The 15,970-nt window shown below is 42.7% G+C and overlaps 1 protein-coding gene across 1 annotated transcript in view; it reads left to right on the forward strand.

The window, feature by feature from the left end:
* The first annotated feature begins 5,463 nt into the window (after window positions 1–5,463).
* Window positions 5,464–15,970, forward strand: part of luzp1 (leucine zipper protein 1) — a 46,085-nt gene continuing 35,578 nt past the window's right edge. The window contains exon 1 of the mRNA XM_070842106.1: window positions 5,464–5,716. The gene's annotated coding sequence lies outside the window, so the exon portion shown is untranslated. The remainder of the gene's footprint in view (window positions 5,717–15,970) is intronic.

Here is a 15,970-nt window from a genome sequence, read left to right on the forward strand (position 1 = left end):
GGTATGAAGGCTTACACTGCACGATACATCTTGTTGCTCGTGGTTTGGGTGTGGATTCAAAAGATTCCACAGCAAGTGAGTGAGATTTGTCCTGGTTGTGAAACGCAGAGCAGCTTATGTGAGGTGTGGTTTGGTTCAAAGAGCAGGGTTGGATGTGTGTAATTGTTAGACCTGTATAGAACTTAACGTAAAATACATACGTTTAATCAAATATTTCACAAGTATTCTGCTTAAATTCTAGTTTTCAGACAAACCTCAAACTCATACAGGAGTTATTTGAACTTTAAGTCATGTGACTTGAATGATGAGTTGAATGAATATACGCTTGATTGATCAAATTACGATTAGTGTATTAACACACTCCCAGCATGGTTTGTTTGAGTGTTTCTTGCAGTTATAGAAACTATGCACGGTGGAAACTTGCTGTGTCTTTTAATACATAGTAAAGGAATAGTTCAAAATTTCCCTGTAGGCTGTGTGCTTATTTTCTTTCATGGGGCGAGTTAGATGAGAAGATAAATACCATTCTCACATCTGGATGGTAAATGAAAAGCTACAGTTTATCATAAAGACTGGAAACTGGAAGAGATGGCTACCGTGGCAGATTACGTTGCCTTTTGATATACCCAGGCTAGCTGTTTCCCCTTGCTTTAAGTCAGTGTGCTAAGCTAAGCTCTATATAGCTCCATATTTACCACACAGACATGAGACAGTGGCAGATTAAAAGGGGACTATCTGCATGCACTGTATCCTGTTGTCTGTGCCTGCGTGACTTTACAATAAAATACCCATCAGATACCTTGAAATATCAGATTGTTGCTGTACAGATTACACATTAGAATAATAAAAGTGATGCAACTGATCAAAATCAACTGTGATATACTGTAAATTTGACGTTTTCACTGTTTGCATCCCTACCCATCACAAACCTAAACACTGAAAAACAAAATTACAAAATTACACAAAATTACAATTAATTTCTTAGCAGTTTCATCAGTGTTGGATTGTAACAAGATGCATTGACTCAACTGCTACATGCATAAATGCACCAGTAATAATCATATATAATAGTAAAGCACTGGCAGGAGCCATTTCTCTGCATAATGAGCACCAGTGGGACTGGAGAGATAGAAAAGGGCACCAGCTGCACCACATTTTCTTGCACATTAGGCCACACAGAGGACACTTTATCATGTTTTATCGACCACAGGGGCATCCAAGACAGCAATTTAGCTGTGTTTTTTATTCCCAACATGCCAGGCTTTTGTAGATGCTAAATGCTCCACTGTTCAACAGCCACTTACTAACTTTTCCTCTCTGATGTTTGGTTCAGGGCAGGTGTGTGCTGTTTCTCTCTCTTTTTTTTTTAAGAGCTTTAAAACAGTTGCCTGTCAGGGCCAAAGAAGAGCAGTGAGAGTGAACTAAAACAGTAAATTTGTTTATTCCAGTATCTTAACTTCTCAAGCTCATTGAACTTAATTCAGTAAAATTATATTTCACCTACTCAAATTGTTAAGGCAACATTTTTTAAGGGGACCTACGGTTTTTGAGCCAGCTTTCAGTGTTTTACTGTATAAATAGCAAAAAAAAAACAAACTCATCTGTAGGCTGTACATCTGCCTCTGGCTCCTGCCTGTGTGCCACTTCGTTCTTTCCCTCAGATATACTCCTCTATACGGCCTCTAAACGGCCCTGAAAGTAATCAGATACAGACTGATGCAGGTGATCCCTGATGTTCTGCACGGCTGCACAGGTCAGTCCAAGGAATCCTTCCTCCCAAGGAGTGGTTGTACTTTCGGTCCAGGTGTGCAGAGACACAGTGAAGGAATGCTGCCAGGACCTCAATAGCTCTTTTTTTAACGGGATAGCTAGCTATCACCCTGACAGAGCTATACAGTCAGAAGTCAGAGCAATGCATTCCTCTGGGAGGCAGGAAGGGAGGGAGCTGCCTGTGTTGCTGTGTGGAGCTCTTCTTGTCCCATTAACACCTTTCCACAGTTGCTCCTTCACCTCACCTTGATCTTTGGCATTTTCCCTCTGGCTGACATGAAACGCCCTAGTGGGACATTTTACAGACAGGTAGGCCATTTCTGTACATTTAGGCCACTTGTGAAGAACAGAGGGAAAGTATGAGGCTGGGAACTGATAAATAGGTGGTGTTTAGCAGCACGTCTTGCTTGGCAGAGTGTTCTTGGCAGACCAGAGAGTGTAGGTCTCTCTCAGGCAGATTTACTGCATGCCAGAGGCTGAGGTTTGAGGAATGTCCCCCTGCAGTGAGAAAGAGAGGGCCATGGGAGGGTGAGCTAGACAGGCCGAGGCATCATTACTTCACGATAACATAGGACCTGACAGTAAGACGACGCTAAGACAAGATTTTTTTTTCCTATCAAAGGATTTGGAGCTCTCTCTCTCTCTCTCATGGGACATTCTGCTTATTTCCAAATTAAGACATAAAAGCCTCAAATATCATAACTCATTCAGAGTTGTTGGAAGTCACCCATTGATGATTAGTGATGACTTTAAGCAATTTGGATCCACATGACAGTATTGCACAACAAAGGCTGTCTTTAAAAAGAGTGCCTTCAAACATAGCATCTGCACGCTACGCTAAACTGTTTTTAGTTTACACAATGCTGTTAGTGCTTGATGGCATCAGATAAGTGCATGTTTCCCTCTATTCCAAGCTGCCCCACTTTTTGATCCATCAGAGTTACATCTGTTTAAATACTGGCCATAACCCACTCTGAGAGGACAGTGAATTAAGCACATTAATCCTTATCCCCACTGTAAAACAGACACAAAGTAGGAAAGCTCCAGCAGAAGCCATATTGTGGCATTAAATCCCCCTACTCTGGCCTAATTTTATTTCTTACATGCTCATTTTGTAGTCAAAAGAACACGTCAGGTGACTATTGACCTGATCTTTGCACTCTGTACTATTGGCTGCTTGTAATTTTGAAGATCTACGCAGGATTACTGAAGATTAGTCTGCAGTTGCAGCAACCGCAAGCCACTCTGGGTAAGATAAAATACCCAAAATGTAAAACACAAGCAGCAAAATCACGGGAACTTCCTTTTGAAAGACGATCAGTGAGATAATTTGATAATGATTTGTGCCGTTCACCAACAAATTCTTATTCCAACAGGCAAGTTAATGCTGCTGGGTGGTGAAGGATGTTTGTGATTAGGAAGGACGTTGGCTTGAACACTGCTCTTCCTGAATCGGCTTGCCTGTGTGTGCTACAGTACGTACTGCAGGAGATTACATTCCCTGCAACCCCCGTCCTTATGCATTCGATTGCAGTCTGTATTATGCATTTGCATTTATATCATTTGATGTATTAAGGCAAATTCCCAGAATGACAGAAACTTGTCTGTGCATGAGCCAACCATCCTAAGAGGGATGAAACATGATCGATACACATCCTCATAAAAAAAGAGGTATTTTCCATGCCTGTCTTTACTTATATGTCATCTGACTGTTTCTATTGCCCTGGTGGGTTTCTATGTGCTTTGCGTCTTCATAGATCAAGAGTTGTTTTAATGTCTAGAGCAGACCAGTTGGTCTGGAAACTGAGGGATAAGCCCATATCCTATAGCTCCTACAAATGTTTCTCTCTCACACTGTCTTATCCTCTAAGACACATCTAACATAAGAAATATATACAAACATATGTACGCACACACATCCATATTCACGTACACCTGTGCTTGGCTTCCCTGCTGTGGCGATCAGGTGTCTGGGCATGCCTGGTTATGCCTTTCGCTCTCTTTGATTACTCTGTATCTTTGGCCTTTTCCCCACCTGGAGAGAGCAACACCGTAACATTATTTATACCTCGCCTAGCCCATTATGTGATAAATGATATGATTAGAGCGCTATGGCCTGTTAGGAGGGAGGGATGTTTAATGAGGGGGAAACAAAGGCTTGACTGTGGGAATCTCCACGAAGGACTGTTTGAATTACACAGCCGTTTAAGTCACAGTCAAGGTCACTGATGAACGAAGGTTTTTGAATCCAATTACTGTATTTTGCAGGCTGTCTCTTTCACAGAGAGCAACAATGCGCTGCTGACGTTACTTTTGAATAGCAACCAGGCAGTACAGATTTTCGTTAGGATAGGATACAGCAGAGTCTATGACGACAGTGTTTATGCCCTCCACCAGTGCCGAATAAAGCAGTATTTCGCAAGAAACAGTCTGAACTGTTCAAGAGATACAAAAACAAACACCTCAGTGTGTGTGTGTGTGTGTGTGTGTGTGTGTGTGTGTGTGTGTGTGTGTCTGCATGGGCGGGACTTCACCTGGTTGTCTGGCTGCCTATTACATTCATAAGAGTTAGGACACATTTTATAATCTTACGATTATAAATGAAGAAGTTACTGCCACACCATAAAAGTGCTGCAACACACACACACACAGAGTAAACAATACGCTTTTGTTTCAGTTATTATCCTGTACAGCGATAGTAGATAGGTGGCACTGAGACAGCACAGATTGATCCATGTGTCTGTCTTGAGGGTCTGAGCTGCAACTCTCAAACATTATCCACCTCCACAGAGTCGCACATCAAGCAACATTTACCAAATCCAGAGAACCTGAGAGCTCTTTGTGATGCAGGTGTCCAGGGTCTAAGCTGCATGCATTTTTTTAATGAAACAGTTGGAGAACCGTTGCCTTAAATTCCTACATTTGACATGGAGGTGCCACATGCATAACTCAACCTGAAGTTGCATAACTTTTAGTGTGGTATGTGCAGTTTTATAACCATATCCAGAATAATCAGCATTTTGTGGCAATCAGATCGCACTTTCTAAATCTTTTTATGGTCATTACTCTGCACACAAACAAACAAAAACCTCTATAACAATACATCAGATATGTATAATATGGCTATTCCACTGAAAAATAAATACATCTGTGTGTTTTTCACAACTTTTGCTTGCTTTAACCTTCTGGTACAGGTGTTACTGCTTGAATTTATAGCGACTTTATGATCCCTTTGGTACATGTTTAATATTGCAACAGGGCCTCTAACTGTGATACCCTATGGGAAGCTTAAAATAAGTTGCTCTCAAAGCTATTGCTATAATTTACTATTATAAGATGTTATGATGTTTCTGTGGAGACTCATGCTGTAGCCTGTCAAGTAGGGTAAGAGTTGAATTCAAGAAGATATGGTTGTGTGTGTGTGTGTGTGTGTGTGTAGAGAGAGAGAGAGAGAGAGAGAGAGAGAGGTGCATTAACTCGGATCGTCCTCATAGCCTGAGCTTGGATCCATTCCTCCCCACCGGTCAGACTTGCGCATGTGAGCCAGTGTGGGGGGAGAGAGGCGGGACCTCTCAGCCGGGAAGGGCGTTCTCTTTGCGGTCAGACCGGGCAGAGTCATCCCGAGGGGTGGGTTCTCCGGCAGCAGAAAAGGAAAACCCACCTTTTTTCATTGTTAAGGACGCGGTGGAATGTGATGGTTTGATCTTACACGGGCCAGGGAGGGGAATATCCGAGAGGAAAGGACCGACGAAAGTGGTTCAGGAAAAGGGGCGAACCAAACGCGCAGTCCCTCCTTTCGCCTCCAACTCTCCGGTCGTGTCTGAGAATATGTGGATGAACTTGTTCTCGCCGTGTCGGCAGCAGTGAGTCCTACCGTCCGCATGAACTCAGCCCGTGTGGAGTTGTGGATTTACCGTTTTTCTGAGCCTCCGGCGGAGCAGCGAAGGTAAAGTTGGTGTCCTTATGTTTCACTGTGCTTTGGGCTGGACGGGGAACATGGGGGGAGGGAAAGGGTTTTTTTTAGGGGGGTTCAGACAGCGGCTTCCTGAGTTGGACCCAGTCAGTCGGGACTGCAGAAGTCTGAACTGCGGCAAGTTTTTCAACCCTCCTCCTCCTCCTCCTCCTCCTCCTCGGCGTCCTTCTCCTCCTCCTCCTCCTCCTCCTCCTCTTCCTCTGCTCGTTTGTAGCCAAAATGAAGCATCCAGCACTGCGGCTAAAACCTCAGGTGGTTAAACTGTAGCAGCGCGTTCACCACCTACGTCTTATTGTTGCTAACGCATTTCCATTGTAACACGTATTTTCGCCATATTTGTTACATGCTTGCTGTCACTACGCACTTAGTGAAGTCAGGATACTGCAGGACAAGCTGTAGTTGACAACATGGGGTTGATTTAAAACAAAAAAAAACCCTTCAAACATCGTAGCTACTTGTACCTGCTCCTGACATCCATGCAGTCCATGTTTTGTTCCACTGGTGAGGAAATGATCTTGTGTGCTCTCTCAAACCACACTGTAAGTCCCCCTGCTTCCCAAGCCATAAGGAATTTAAGGGCTTTTTTTGTAAAAAAAAAAAGTTTAAAAAAGTCTAAATGTTTTAGTGTCTTTTTGTTGACATTCATTATCAGCCACAGAGCTAGCTTATCAAGACTTTGTACCAGACTGCCACATGCCCTGCTGTGGCCCTCTTTTCCCTCAGAACCATGGAAGCATGAACACTGTTCATATATTTACTCCACTGGAGAGTATTTTTACAGACAGAAGTTACTGTATATGTAGTTGATGTGACTTTTGATGGTAAGACCTACTGCAGTTGTTTGTGTAAGGTGGCACACAGTACAGAAACCTGTCTTAACTGGCCTAAATATATTTTGGAGTTGGCTTAATCCCTCTTAGGGTACTGTAAAATCACAACTGAGCTCAAAAGTTACCACGAGGACATCACACTAAGCTGGAAATAAACTAGCGGAGGACATACACAAAATACAGAAAGAATATCACAGTGATTTTTACACCAGGAAGGACAATTTAAGGCCACCTGTAGGTTTTTAATCTGCTGAATGAGTGAATGAGTTCATGAGTTGTAATTAAACCCATTTGACAGCATCTGGGAGACATCCTGAACCTGTGATGATAAATGAGTTGTGCTCATGTTTTTGGATCTCAATGTAACCCCAGAACAACTGAATTAGATCTAGTGGATCTAGTGTTGAAAGGTAGCCAGCACTTTGAATAGTTAATTGATAGTTTAAGTAAGTGACCGTCCTCTCAGATGTGAGGATTTGTTTGTTTTCTGTGTTTATGTGACTCTAAAGTGAATATTTTCGGGGTTTGGACTGCTTATCGGACAAGACAAGCAATTTGAAGATGTCAGCTACAGCTTTGGGAGCGTGTGGTGGTCCTGTTGCACAGTTTTCTGACATTTAATAGAATAAAGTGATCAAAGTTGACAGATGAATCCAGGACGTAAGTATTCGTAAATTGCAGCCCTACTGGGATGATTTGTTAAATCAACAAACGGTGTGGCAAGACATGCTCAGTTTGAGTCTGTGTGCGTCTTTGTTTTCCTTCACACGAGGTGGAATGTGTTGTGCAGCACAGGCTAAGCTATACATGCATGAAACTAAGGTGGCAGAGCCCAAAGTCTGAACAGTATGTGCCCTGTGCTACCTCACAGCAACAGTAATAGCAGAGTGTGTGTGTGTGTGTGTCAACAGCAGAAAAGGTAGCTGTATCGGTGGAATACTAATCTGCCAGGTGGGGCTCGTAAAGAGCAGCACAGGGAGGCAAGGAGATGGAGGGGACCTGCCTTGACCTGTTTCAGACATGAAGGAGACCAAAAAAAATCACTGATGACTTTCCAGTAAGGCTCGCCCTCCCAGCCAGCTGTAGATTATACCAGCTGAGCTACCAGCTTGTGTTTCTGTGAACCCACTTTTCTCCTGGACCCCGCACAGGCACTTGCACGGCAGCTTGTCATGGTGGTAGATGTGTGAAAAGGGTTTCCTATGGTATTTTTGGGGGGATTATGACAGCACATGTGGAGGGGAATGTCTGCAGTTTATGCTGTCAGCTTGGGACAAATGCAAAGGGAAAATTAAATGAGAGTATCAGCTAAGTGACGAGTGAGATGTCTACATTTTCCCTGATCACTGCTTTATCCGTGCATTTACAGTCTTGGGAAATTATGCTCCAAATTAGGTTTGGTTGCGGTGCCCTCCTTTTGAGTATCATCCTGCTAACTGAACATGATTGCTCAGTGCAGTGACAGTTCGTAATGTTGACACAGTAGGAGTGCCACCACCACCACTAGTTGTTTTGTGATCTTTAAAGTGATCTTGACACCACCAAGTGAAAGTTACACAAAGACAGAGTTTGCACCACGTCCTGTCCAGGAGTTGTCGCCTGCCATGCAAAGTAATAATCATACCCCTCACTCCTCTTTTACGACCTGGGCTATACCCCGCATGATTGGTTTTCCACTCCGCAGAACGCCGCGACCGCCCTATGAAACTGCCTGCACTGCTTTGGGTGAAACCAAAAACTAATCATTATGGGTGTCCAATAAGGGTAATTATCAGACTAAGCACTGGACCTGGGGATTATGGAGTGGCTAAATGACTGCTCTGGGGATTAAATTAAAATATTGAGGTTTTCTGCCTGGGAGAATCAAACCGCTGGGAATGTCTAACCCAGCCGGCCGGTGGTAGTGTTACAGCTACTCTGCACATAGAGGTTTATGCACAGAGCCCCTGCTGTTAGTGTAGCACCGTCACATCCCTGTGGAATTACCGCACATAGACGCTGACGTCATGTGGCGCAAATAAGAAAGGATATCGTCATTGCTATAGAGAAATTGTCTGGCGTTATTTCAAGGATCAACCTGTTGGCTGTTATTATTATTATTATTATTATTATTAAAACCCACAAGAAAAATTTTTCAATGATCAAAATAGCTCCAGACTAATCGATTAATTGTTCTATAATGAAGACGATTTTAAAGCAATAGTTTAGCTTGTTTGTTCTCAAAGAGATAAATTGTAAAAGGTCAGGTCAGCACCCACATGAGCAGACGCGTGTCTTTTGCAGCGTAGCCTATGCATCCTAATTAGCTGTAATAGATAGCTGCGATAGAATTTGGACCGGATGGTGTTGGTGTTGGTTATTATTAGTGGTAGGCTCTGGCCTTCTTGAAATAGCACAGATGAATCATGGTCTCTTAGCTTGTATTAAAGCCCACACACAGCCTGTGAGTGTACACCCTTTGTCAGTGTGTGCGTGCATGTGTGTTTTGTGATAATGCAATAATGGGCTCAGTATCCGGGACAGAGGCTGCTGTTGACAATACACAGGCCAGCTGGAGTTGCTGTCTGTCTTTTAGCAGACTTGCAGGAGGATGGCTTAATGCCATAAAGGCGCCTAAATAGGACCGTGGGTGTATGCACTGTATTTCTGCAGTATGTATTTGTTTGAGGTAGGAAGAGCGTACAAGATTAGTTGATTAATCAATTAGTCAATTAAAAGAAAATTAACCTGAGAGATAATTTGTCATTCCAGAATTTCTAAAATGTCTTCCAGCTTCTCAATAGTAAGGATTTTCTGCTTTTCTTTGTCTTCTGTGTAAACTGAGCACCATAGGCTTTCGGATTTTTCATCATACAAAACAATCAATTCAAAGACATTGACTTGCCATGACATGGACTCTGAGAAATCATGATGAGCACTTTATCACTGTTGTCTGACATTTTATCGACCAAATGACTCAATCAATCCAGCATCATGGCCCAGTCTTTACAAGACACACTAGCATTTGATTGGCTAATGAAAATAAAATTGTGCTGCGTGTCAGCTGCTTGTTTGCGATGTACACTTGTTTTTCTGCAGTATTTGGGCTTTTTTTCTGTTATTGATCTCTGGATTGATTGCTGCAATCAACAGAAAATAGATCAATAACAAGCAGCCGATAATTGAACTCATCAAGCAAAAATACCCAACATTCCCTTCTTTCAACTTGTCTGATTTTAAGAGATTTTCTCCATTTTATATCCGCTTTTTCAACTGCAGCGAACATCATCTTGACTTCTGGGAACTTGTGAAATTCCTTATTTCTTCACTAAACTGTAAATCGATAGTGAAAATAGTCATTTAGGTGCAGCATTATATGTCTATGTGTACCCTAAATGTTTTCTTTGTCCTCTTTGTCTCTCTCTTTAACTGTACACATACATTTTCCACCTCTTCCTCCTTTTCTCCCGCTCCTTTTCCCTCTCTTTTCTCCCCTCTTCCTGCCTGCCCGCCCTGCCAGCTTTCTTTATCGGTGGTGGTCTAGTGACAGGGCAGGGCTCTGTGATTTCAGCTGGAGTTCAAACTACTTGAACTTGGTGTGTATTTGTGGGCTCATTTTGTGTGAGTGTGTGTGTGTGTGCGTGTGTGTGTGGGCACGTATGTCTGCGTGCCAAAGTACTTCAGCTCGGTGCTGTTCCCAGCCATGTCGATCTGTCATCAGATACTAGAAGCTGAGAGTGTCAATCACTCAACGAACAGTCGCCAGAAGTACATCTCAGCTCCAAGTGTTCACACGCCTCGCTCAGGCTCTCATTAACACATACACTGACACACAGAGCAACAGATATGTCCTCTCACTCTTTAAAACTGTCATGTCAAAGCAAGAATGGATTCTGTTCATACAACGTCTTCTGCGTGTGTGTGACTGTGAATGAATCCCCCTCGTTAGTCCTCCAAAGCGTGCCAAACAGCCTCCTCATTACCAACAGCTCCTGTGGGCTTCCTGTCCTGTGGTGGCTCGGTCACTCACTGAGGCCTCACCACTCCGCTGTGCTGCAGGTGACGGCGAGCCAACAGTTTCATCAAGGAGATGTGCTCCAACGAAGGCTGCAAGTGCACGTGACTGTACTCTGTCCAATACGCTGTCCCTGATAATGGAGCGTTGATTATTACAAATATTTTTTCCCCACCAAAACAGATGGAAAAAGATACCAGTTTGGTGAGATGAGCACATCACCTGTTTCCAATTCCAGATTATTGTGTTTTATCAATACACCAATACACAAGTGAAGTGCTGTGTTATGCCTTAATGTTCGTTAAGCTTTATTTACGTCTTACTTTCATGAGGAACATTTAATAAGTGCGACATGAAATCAAGGGTGAACTATATGAATGAAATATGTCATTTAATATTGATTCATGGTGATATTGATGGGCAACATAACCAGACAGAAATGTCTGTTTGACAAATCCAGTCAATTAAAAGCCTGACAAATGCCTTCCTTATCATAGAAATACTGTTTCTACGCATTGCAGGGCTTCAACATTAGCCTTAAACAGTAAGTTTTACCTCAATAGAAAGCTGTTCTGGATATATGTCTTGTTTTGTCATTTGTGTCATGAGATTATGTAACCAAGGCTCCTATTTTACCAGTCAGCCAAAAACAACATCTCTGGTATTTATTGATCTGTAAAATATTCTACTGAGCTAGTTTGTGGTTATCAAACCTGTTACATGAGCATTTGGTTGTGAAATCGGCTGTTAAATTAGCGCCTTTGCAGACTTGGCACTAACTTTCGGTCAGAGACGAAATCTGAGCGTCATCAATTGTTTGTATCGAAGCTCTGCCACCGAGAAGTTGACAAAAGTCAAGACATGAAGTTTGAGGAAAGACGTGTCTTTGAAACATTTACTGAAACTTTATTCAGACGCCTGCTTCCTCGTTAATGCTGGCTACTCTGTATGACACATTTCCATTTCCTTGTATTCTTTTATGTGTGACAAGCCGGCAAGCCAATAGGCTTAGTAATTTTGGCAGATGGATATTGCCTTTCCTTTTGTCATCATGAAGAAATCCTCAAAAATGTGGTTGTTGTAACACAAAACCTGAAGCATTAGCAGAATCTTGATAACAAATGCACTTCTGGGCATGCTTTTATTGTAAATTATAGAACTGCTTCGGACACTAGACTCATTCTAAAGTGTACAGGCTTGAAAAATGTCTTCACTGCTCCTCTATCTCTGTTCCTCAGGAATTATCCTTGTGGTTGTAATCCAAATCTGTAACAGACTTCCAAGCTGCCTCCTCGCGCCATATTTCAGGAATTTTAACGTATGAACACCCATCGCTCCCCTGCAGCCCCCAAAACCAGGCAGCTGCCCTGCTGTTGACCATGTGATGTTCTAAAGCTATGGTAACTGAGGAGGAAAAAAAAAACTCATCATCTGGTCTTCATTTTGGCTTCTCAACCAACAACCATTTCCTTATCACACAGGAGCAGAGAGAGACGTGGTCAGTGTTGGATCCATAGGTGTTATACCAGAATGTTGTGGTAATTTTCAACGATCTTTCACGTATTTCGGACAGTTCTAGCTTTTCCACTGCTTCCAGTTCCATAGGTTTGATCTTAAATGTAGGATAAATATAACGGTGAATCAGTTGGTGTAGTCTTCAGACTTCTGCGTAAAGGTTTCTCATGTGACTCACCTTTTGAAGAGATAACCTACTGCAGATGCAATTTTTACTGCAATTTTATCACAGATGCAAAAACAGTTGATAAACTTTTATCACAACAGATTTCTCTGATTCTCAGGTTCTTACATATGGATAATGATATCTCTTTCTTTCTAGCCGTCTCTGTCTTTCACCTCTCCACCTCCCCTCCCTCTCTCCGTGCTGAGTGCCAGTTTATTTAGGAAACACTTCTGCCAAGACTGTGTTTGTGGATGTTACATATACCCTGATAGCTGCAGGTGATAAGTCCTCTAATATTTAATCGGCGCCTGGCCAGGCCAGCTGCCCCACATGGCCGGAGTTTGGACCACACTGACTAATAATGTAGGTCACTCTGCTACTGTGTTTGTGTTTTACATGCTTTCAGGTTGACCTGAAACACAAGTTTCCTCTTGGTTTTGGGATTTTTTTTTCCAACTGGTTCCTGTGTGGGATTTTGGTTTCTGTTGGACATTTCAGGCTCCCATAAGTTGTTTTACAGAAGGTTCCCTGTACGCCTGTTTTGTTCCAACACTGTACAGGCTCCTCAAAAATGGCTACCTCGTCGACCCTGGAAGAAAAGAGGAAAGAAGTGCAAAGGAAACAGACTTCAAAAGCATGTAGGAGGCAGAGCAAGGCAGTGAGAGAGAGCGAGGGAGGGGAGAAAAGGACTGAGACGTTTTAACGGGAGAGCTAAAGTTAAGACATTTCTTGTAAATTCCTCAGCCACACTTTTATTTTTTTAGGTGTGCTCCTCCTCAACAGGCCAATTTTTTCCCCGCTCTCCTTCCAATTGTTATCTTGTCTTGCTCACTCTCTCTCTTCCTTTTCACCTCGCTAAGAGGAGACCCCCCTACTCCCCTTTCCCGTCACTCCCCCTTCTCCCGCCTGGTCTAGGAGTATTTTTGGATGTTAATGAAAAGAGAAATCCGAACCGCTTACCCTTAAAAGGCATGTCTGGGTCAGCTGGGTGGAAACTCATGTTATTAATGTCCTTAACATTTTCTGAGTGAGTGGGTCATCTGTGATTGTAAGTATGTGTGCATTCGGTGCTGCGTACAGCACAGGAATGCTGTGGATTGGGGGGCTAGAAGGGAAGAAGGGTGGGCTAGCAAGCAGGCCAAGCCTACGTCTTCAGGAAAGGAAGGGGGGTCAGGGGCATATTTGGCATATTTCAGGAGCCATTCCAGTCTGGTTCAAGATGCATTCTTCTTCCTAGAGATCTGGCTGAGCAGCCAGACAGACAATGATCAAGGGAGGAGAAGAAAGGTGAACATCACGCTCTACTTCCTAACAGTCTTGTGATGCTTGTGGTTGATGATGGCACAGACTGCTCATAACCCCCCTTTGATGGAGCCGCAGCTTAAAAGCTGCAAACACAGGTGGTGAAAACATACAAAAATACCACCTCATGCCACCTACACACTGGCAAAGATGTCCAACCCCCCACCAAGTCTATAACCTCAATAATATCCTTAAAAGGCTAAATGTTGATCCAGAGTCCTTCAGCCAGCAGCAGGGTTTGTATGTCTTGGGGACCATCACTACAATTTAATGAGTGTTTATATGCTGAGAGCTGTAATATGTCTCTTTCAACTTCTCTTCCGTGGCATTATAGTTACCGCTTCTCTCCCCTAAAATTTATGATGTTTTAGCCTGTTATTTGGAGTCGGATAGCTACTGACTGACATGACAGTGCTTGGCAGGAGCTCACTGTGGCGATACCAGTCCAGTGCTCAGCAGAGGTCGGGTTCATGACGAGGTCTTGAGTCTGTGTTGAGGGTCCGGTTGCAGTGCAGCGTACCGATCTATTTTTATTTCAGGCCAAAATATCTTTATTTAATTCTCTATCTCAAACTGGTTTCTTTTTCTTTGATATATTCATGCTTTTTTTTCCATGTTTACAATGGTGATTAATCTGTCTCAAATCAAAATGACACTAAGCCAAACAGATAAAATGGAAAACACTCTAAAACTATATGAATAGCAATAGAATATGAATAACATTTAGACTAACACCTGAAAATGCCATTTCCTACAACACAGAGCCTTTAATTATGACCAGTAAAGCTGCTCTTTCAGTATGTAGTTCACTTTATATTGAACCATGAAATATTAGTTTTTCATTGTGTTCTGTATTAGTTTCAGCAGTGAGCGACTAATGTTGTCTCAAAGTGTGCGTAATGCATTTATTTCATAGTTTGCCAAGACAAATTGATCAAAATGTGGCAATGTAAAAACACATTTTGGCTCCCCCAAGCCTAATAGTGGGACTGCAGCTGCTCTGCCTGCTCTGTTGCTCAGGCACCTGAGAGCTTACTGTACTCACTCCGGGGCTGCTGTTTCTGGGTGATGCCCAGGACGACAACATCAAATGTGCCTTCTGCCTGTCTTGTGCTTCGATGTGTCTGTGATGTCTCTTATGCTCTGATCTTAATAGGAAACTGTGGAATGGGGAAACTCTTCAGATGTGAGAAATTAAAGGAAAAATCTGAATAAATCAGTGCTAGATCTGAACACAGATGGGAGATTTTACTTTAAACAACTCCCCACCACCATCAACAACATCAAAATGAAGGGAAATCTTTTGCAAGAGTGGTGCTCCTCCCTTGAGTATAGCTGCAAAGATGTGGAACCTATGCCAAGCAGTGATGAAACTGTCATGGCTGACTTGTGGTGGCCGAACACCTTAATTTAGAACCCATTTGTACTCTTACTGAATCTCAAATAATTGTTGGCAGTTGGAATAAACATAACATAAAAGTCATGTACTACTACTACTCGATAGTCACTGTCAGCTATTTGAAGATCATTGGAACATTTGGAGAGTTTGTCAAAGAATCAGAGTATTGTTTATAGATCAGATCGGCAGTACGTAATCCAGAGAAGGCTCTCATCACCACGCGCCTTTTGGGGGAAAATGATTCCTTGTCCCGCAGATGGCAAAAGCGTCTACACTTAAACAAGGCAATTTAAAATAATAACGCAATGCTGTGAAGTTGGTTGAAACTGCGATTTAATCCCACATCGCTGATCTCTATGTCTTATGTCCTGAAAAACATCCTGATTGAAGGGTTTTATGGCCACATGCTAAGGCTATATGCTAGTGTGTTGGCCGCTGCATTCCTCATCTGCCAATGTGTGAAATGAGTCACCTGTGTTTCTTGACCCTGTACCTTAATCAAGGTCAAACATTAAAGTCAAACCGAATTTAGCATGAATTTGATATTAACTGCTGTAGGCTAGTGTTACCAGCACAGATGCAGTCAGCCATGGCACATGCAGGGCAGAACAGCGGCAGAGAGCCTGTGAGCGCTCGTCCTCTCTGCAATACCAACATAGTTAATAATTGCATTAAAATTCATACCTGAAGAAGAAAGTTTGTAGTTGGACTCGTGTCCTTTATAGGTTACTAACAGTTACTGGTTAAAGTTCCCAGATCTGATCTATTGTTTGGAAAGAAACTTTTCCTTCCTGCTCGGCTATGACCAGTTGACAGGCAACCAGCAGACACTCCAGGAAGTTACAGATCTTGACCGAGAAATGGTCCGACACGTAACCCCCTGGAAAACAGCAAATTATTGTATTTATACTTTGGATTTTGTACTGATCAAACACACAAACTATGACGTGTTGATAAGCAAGATATTCGAGGTCTTTCATTCAGTCAAAAAAGAGGGAGCAGACTGGGAAGTTGAGGAAAA

This window comes from Pempheris klunzingeri, chromosome 13, assembly GCF_042242105.1.
Source record: "Pempheris klunzingeri isolate RE-2024b chromosome 13, fPemKlu1.hap1, whole genome shotgun sequence".
In the NCBI taxonomy this organism is placed as follows: Eukaryota; Metazoa; Chordata; class Actinopteri; order Acropomatiformes; family Pempheridae; genus Pempheris; species Pempheris klunzingeri.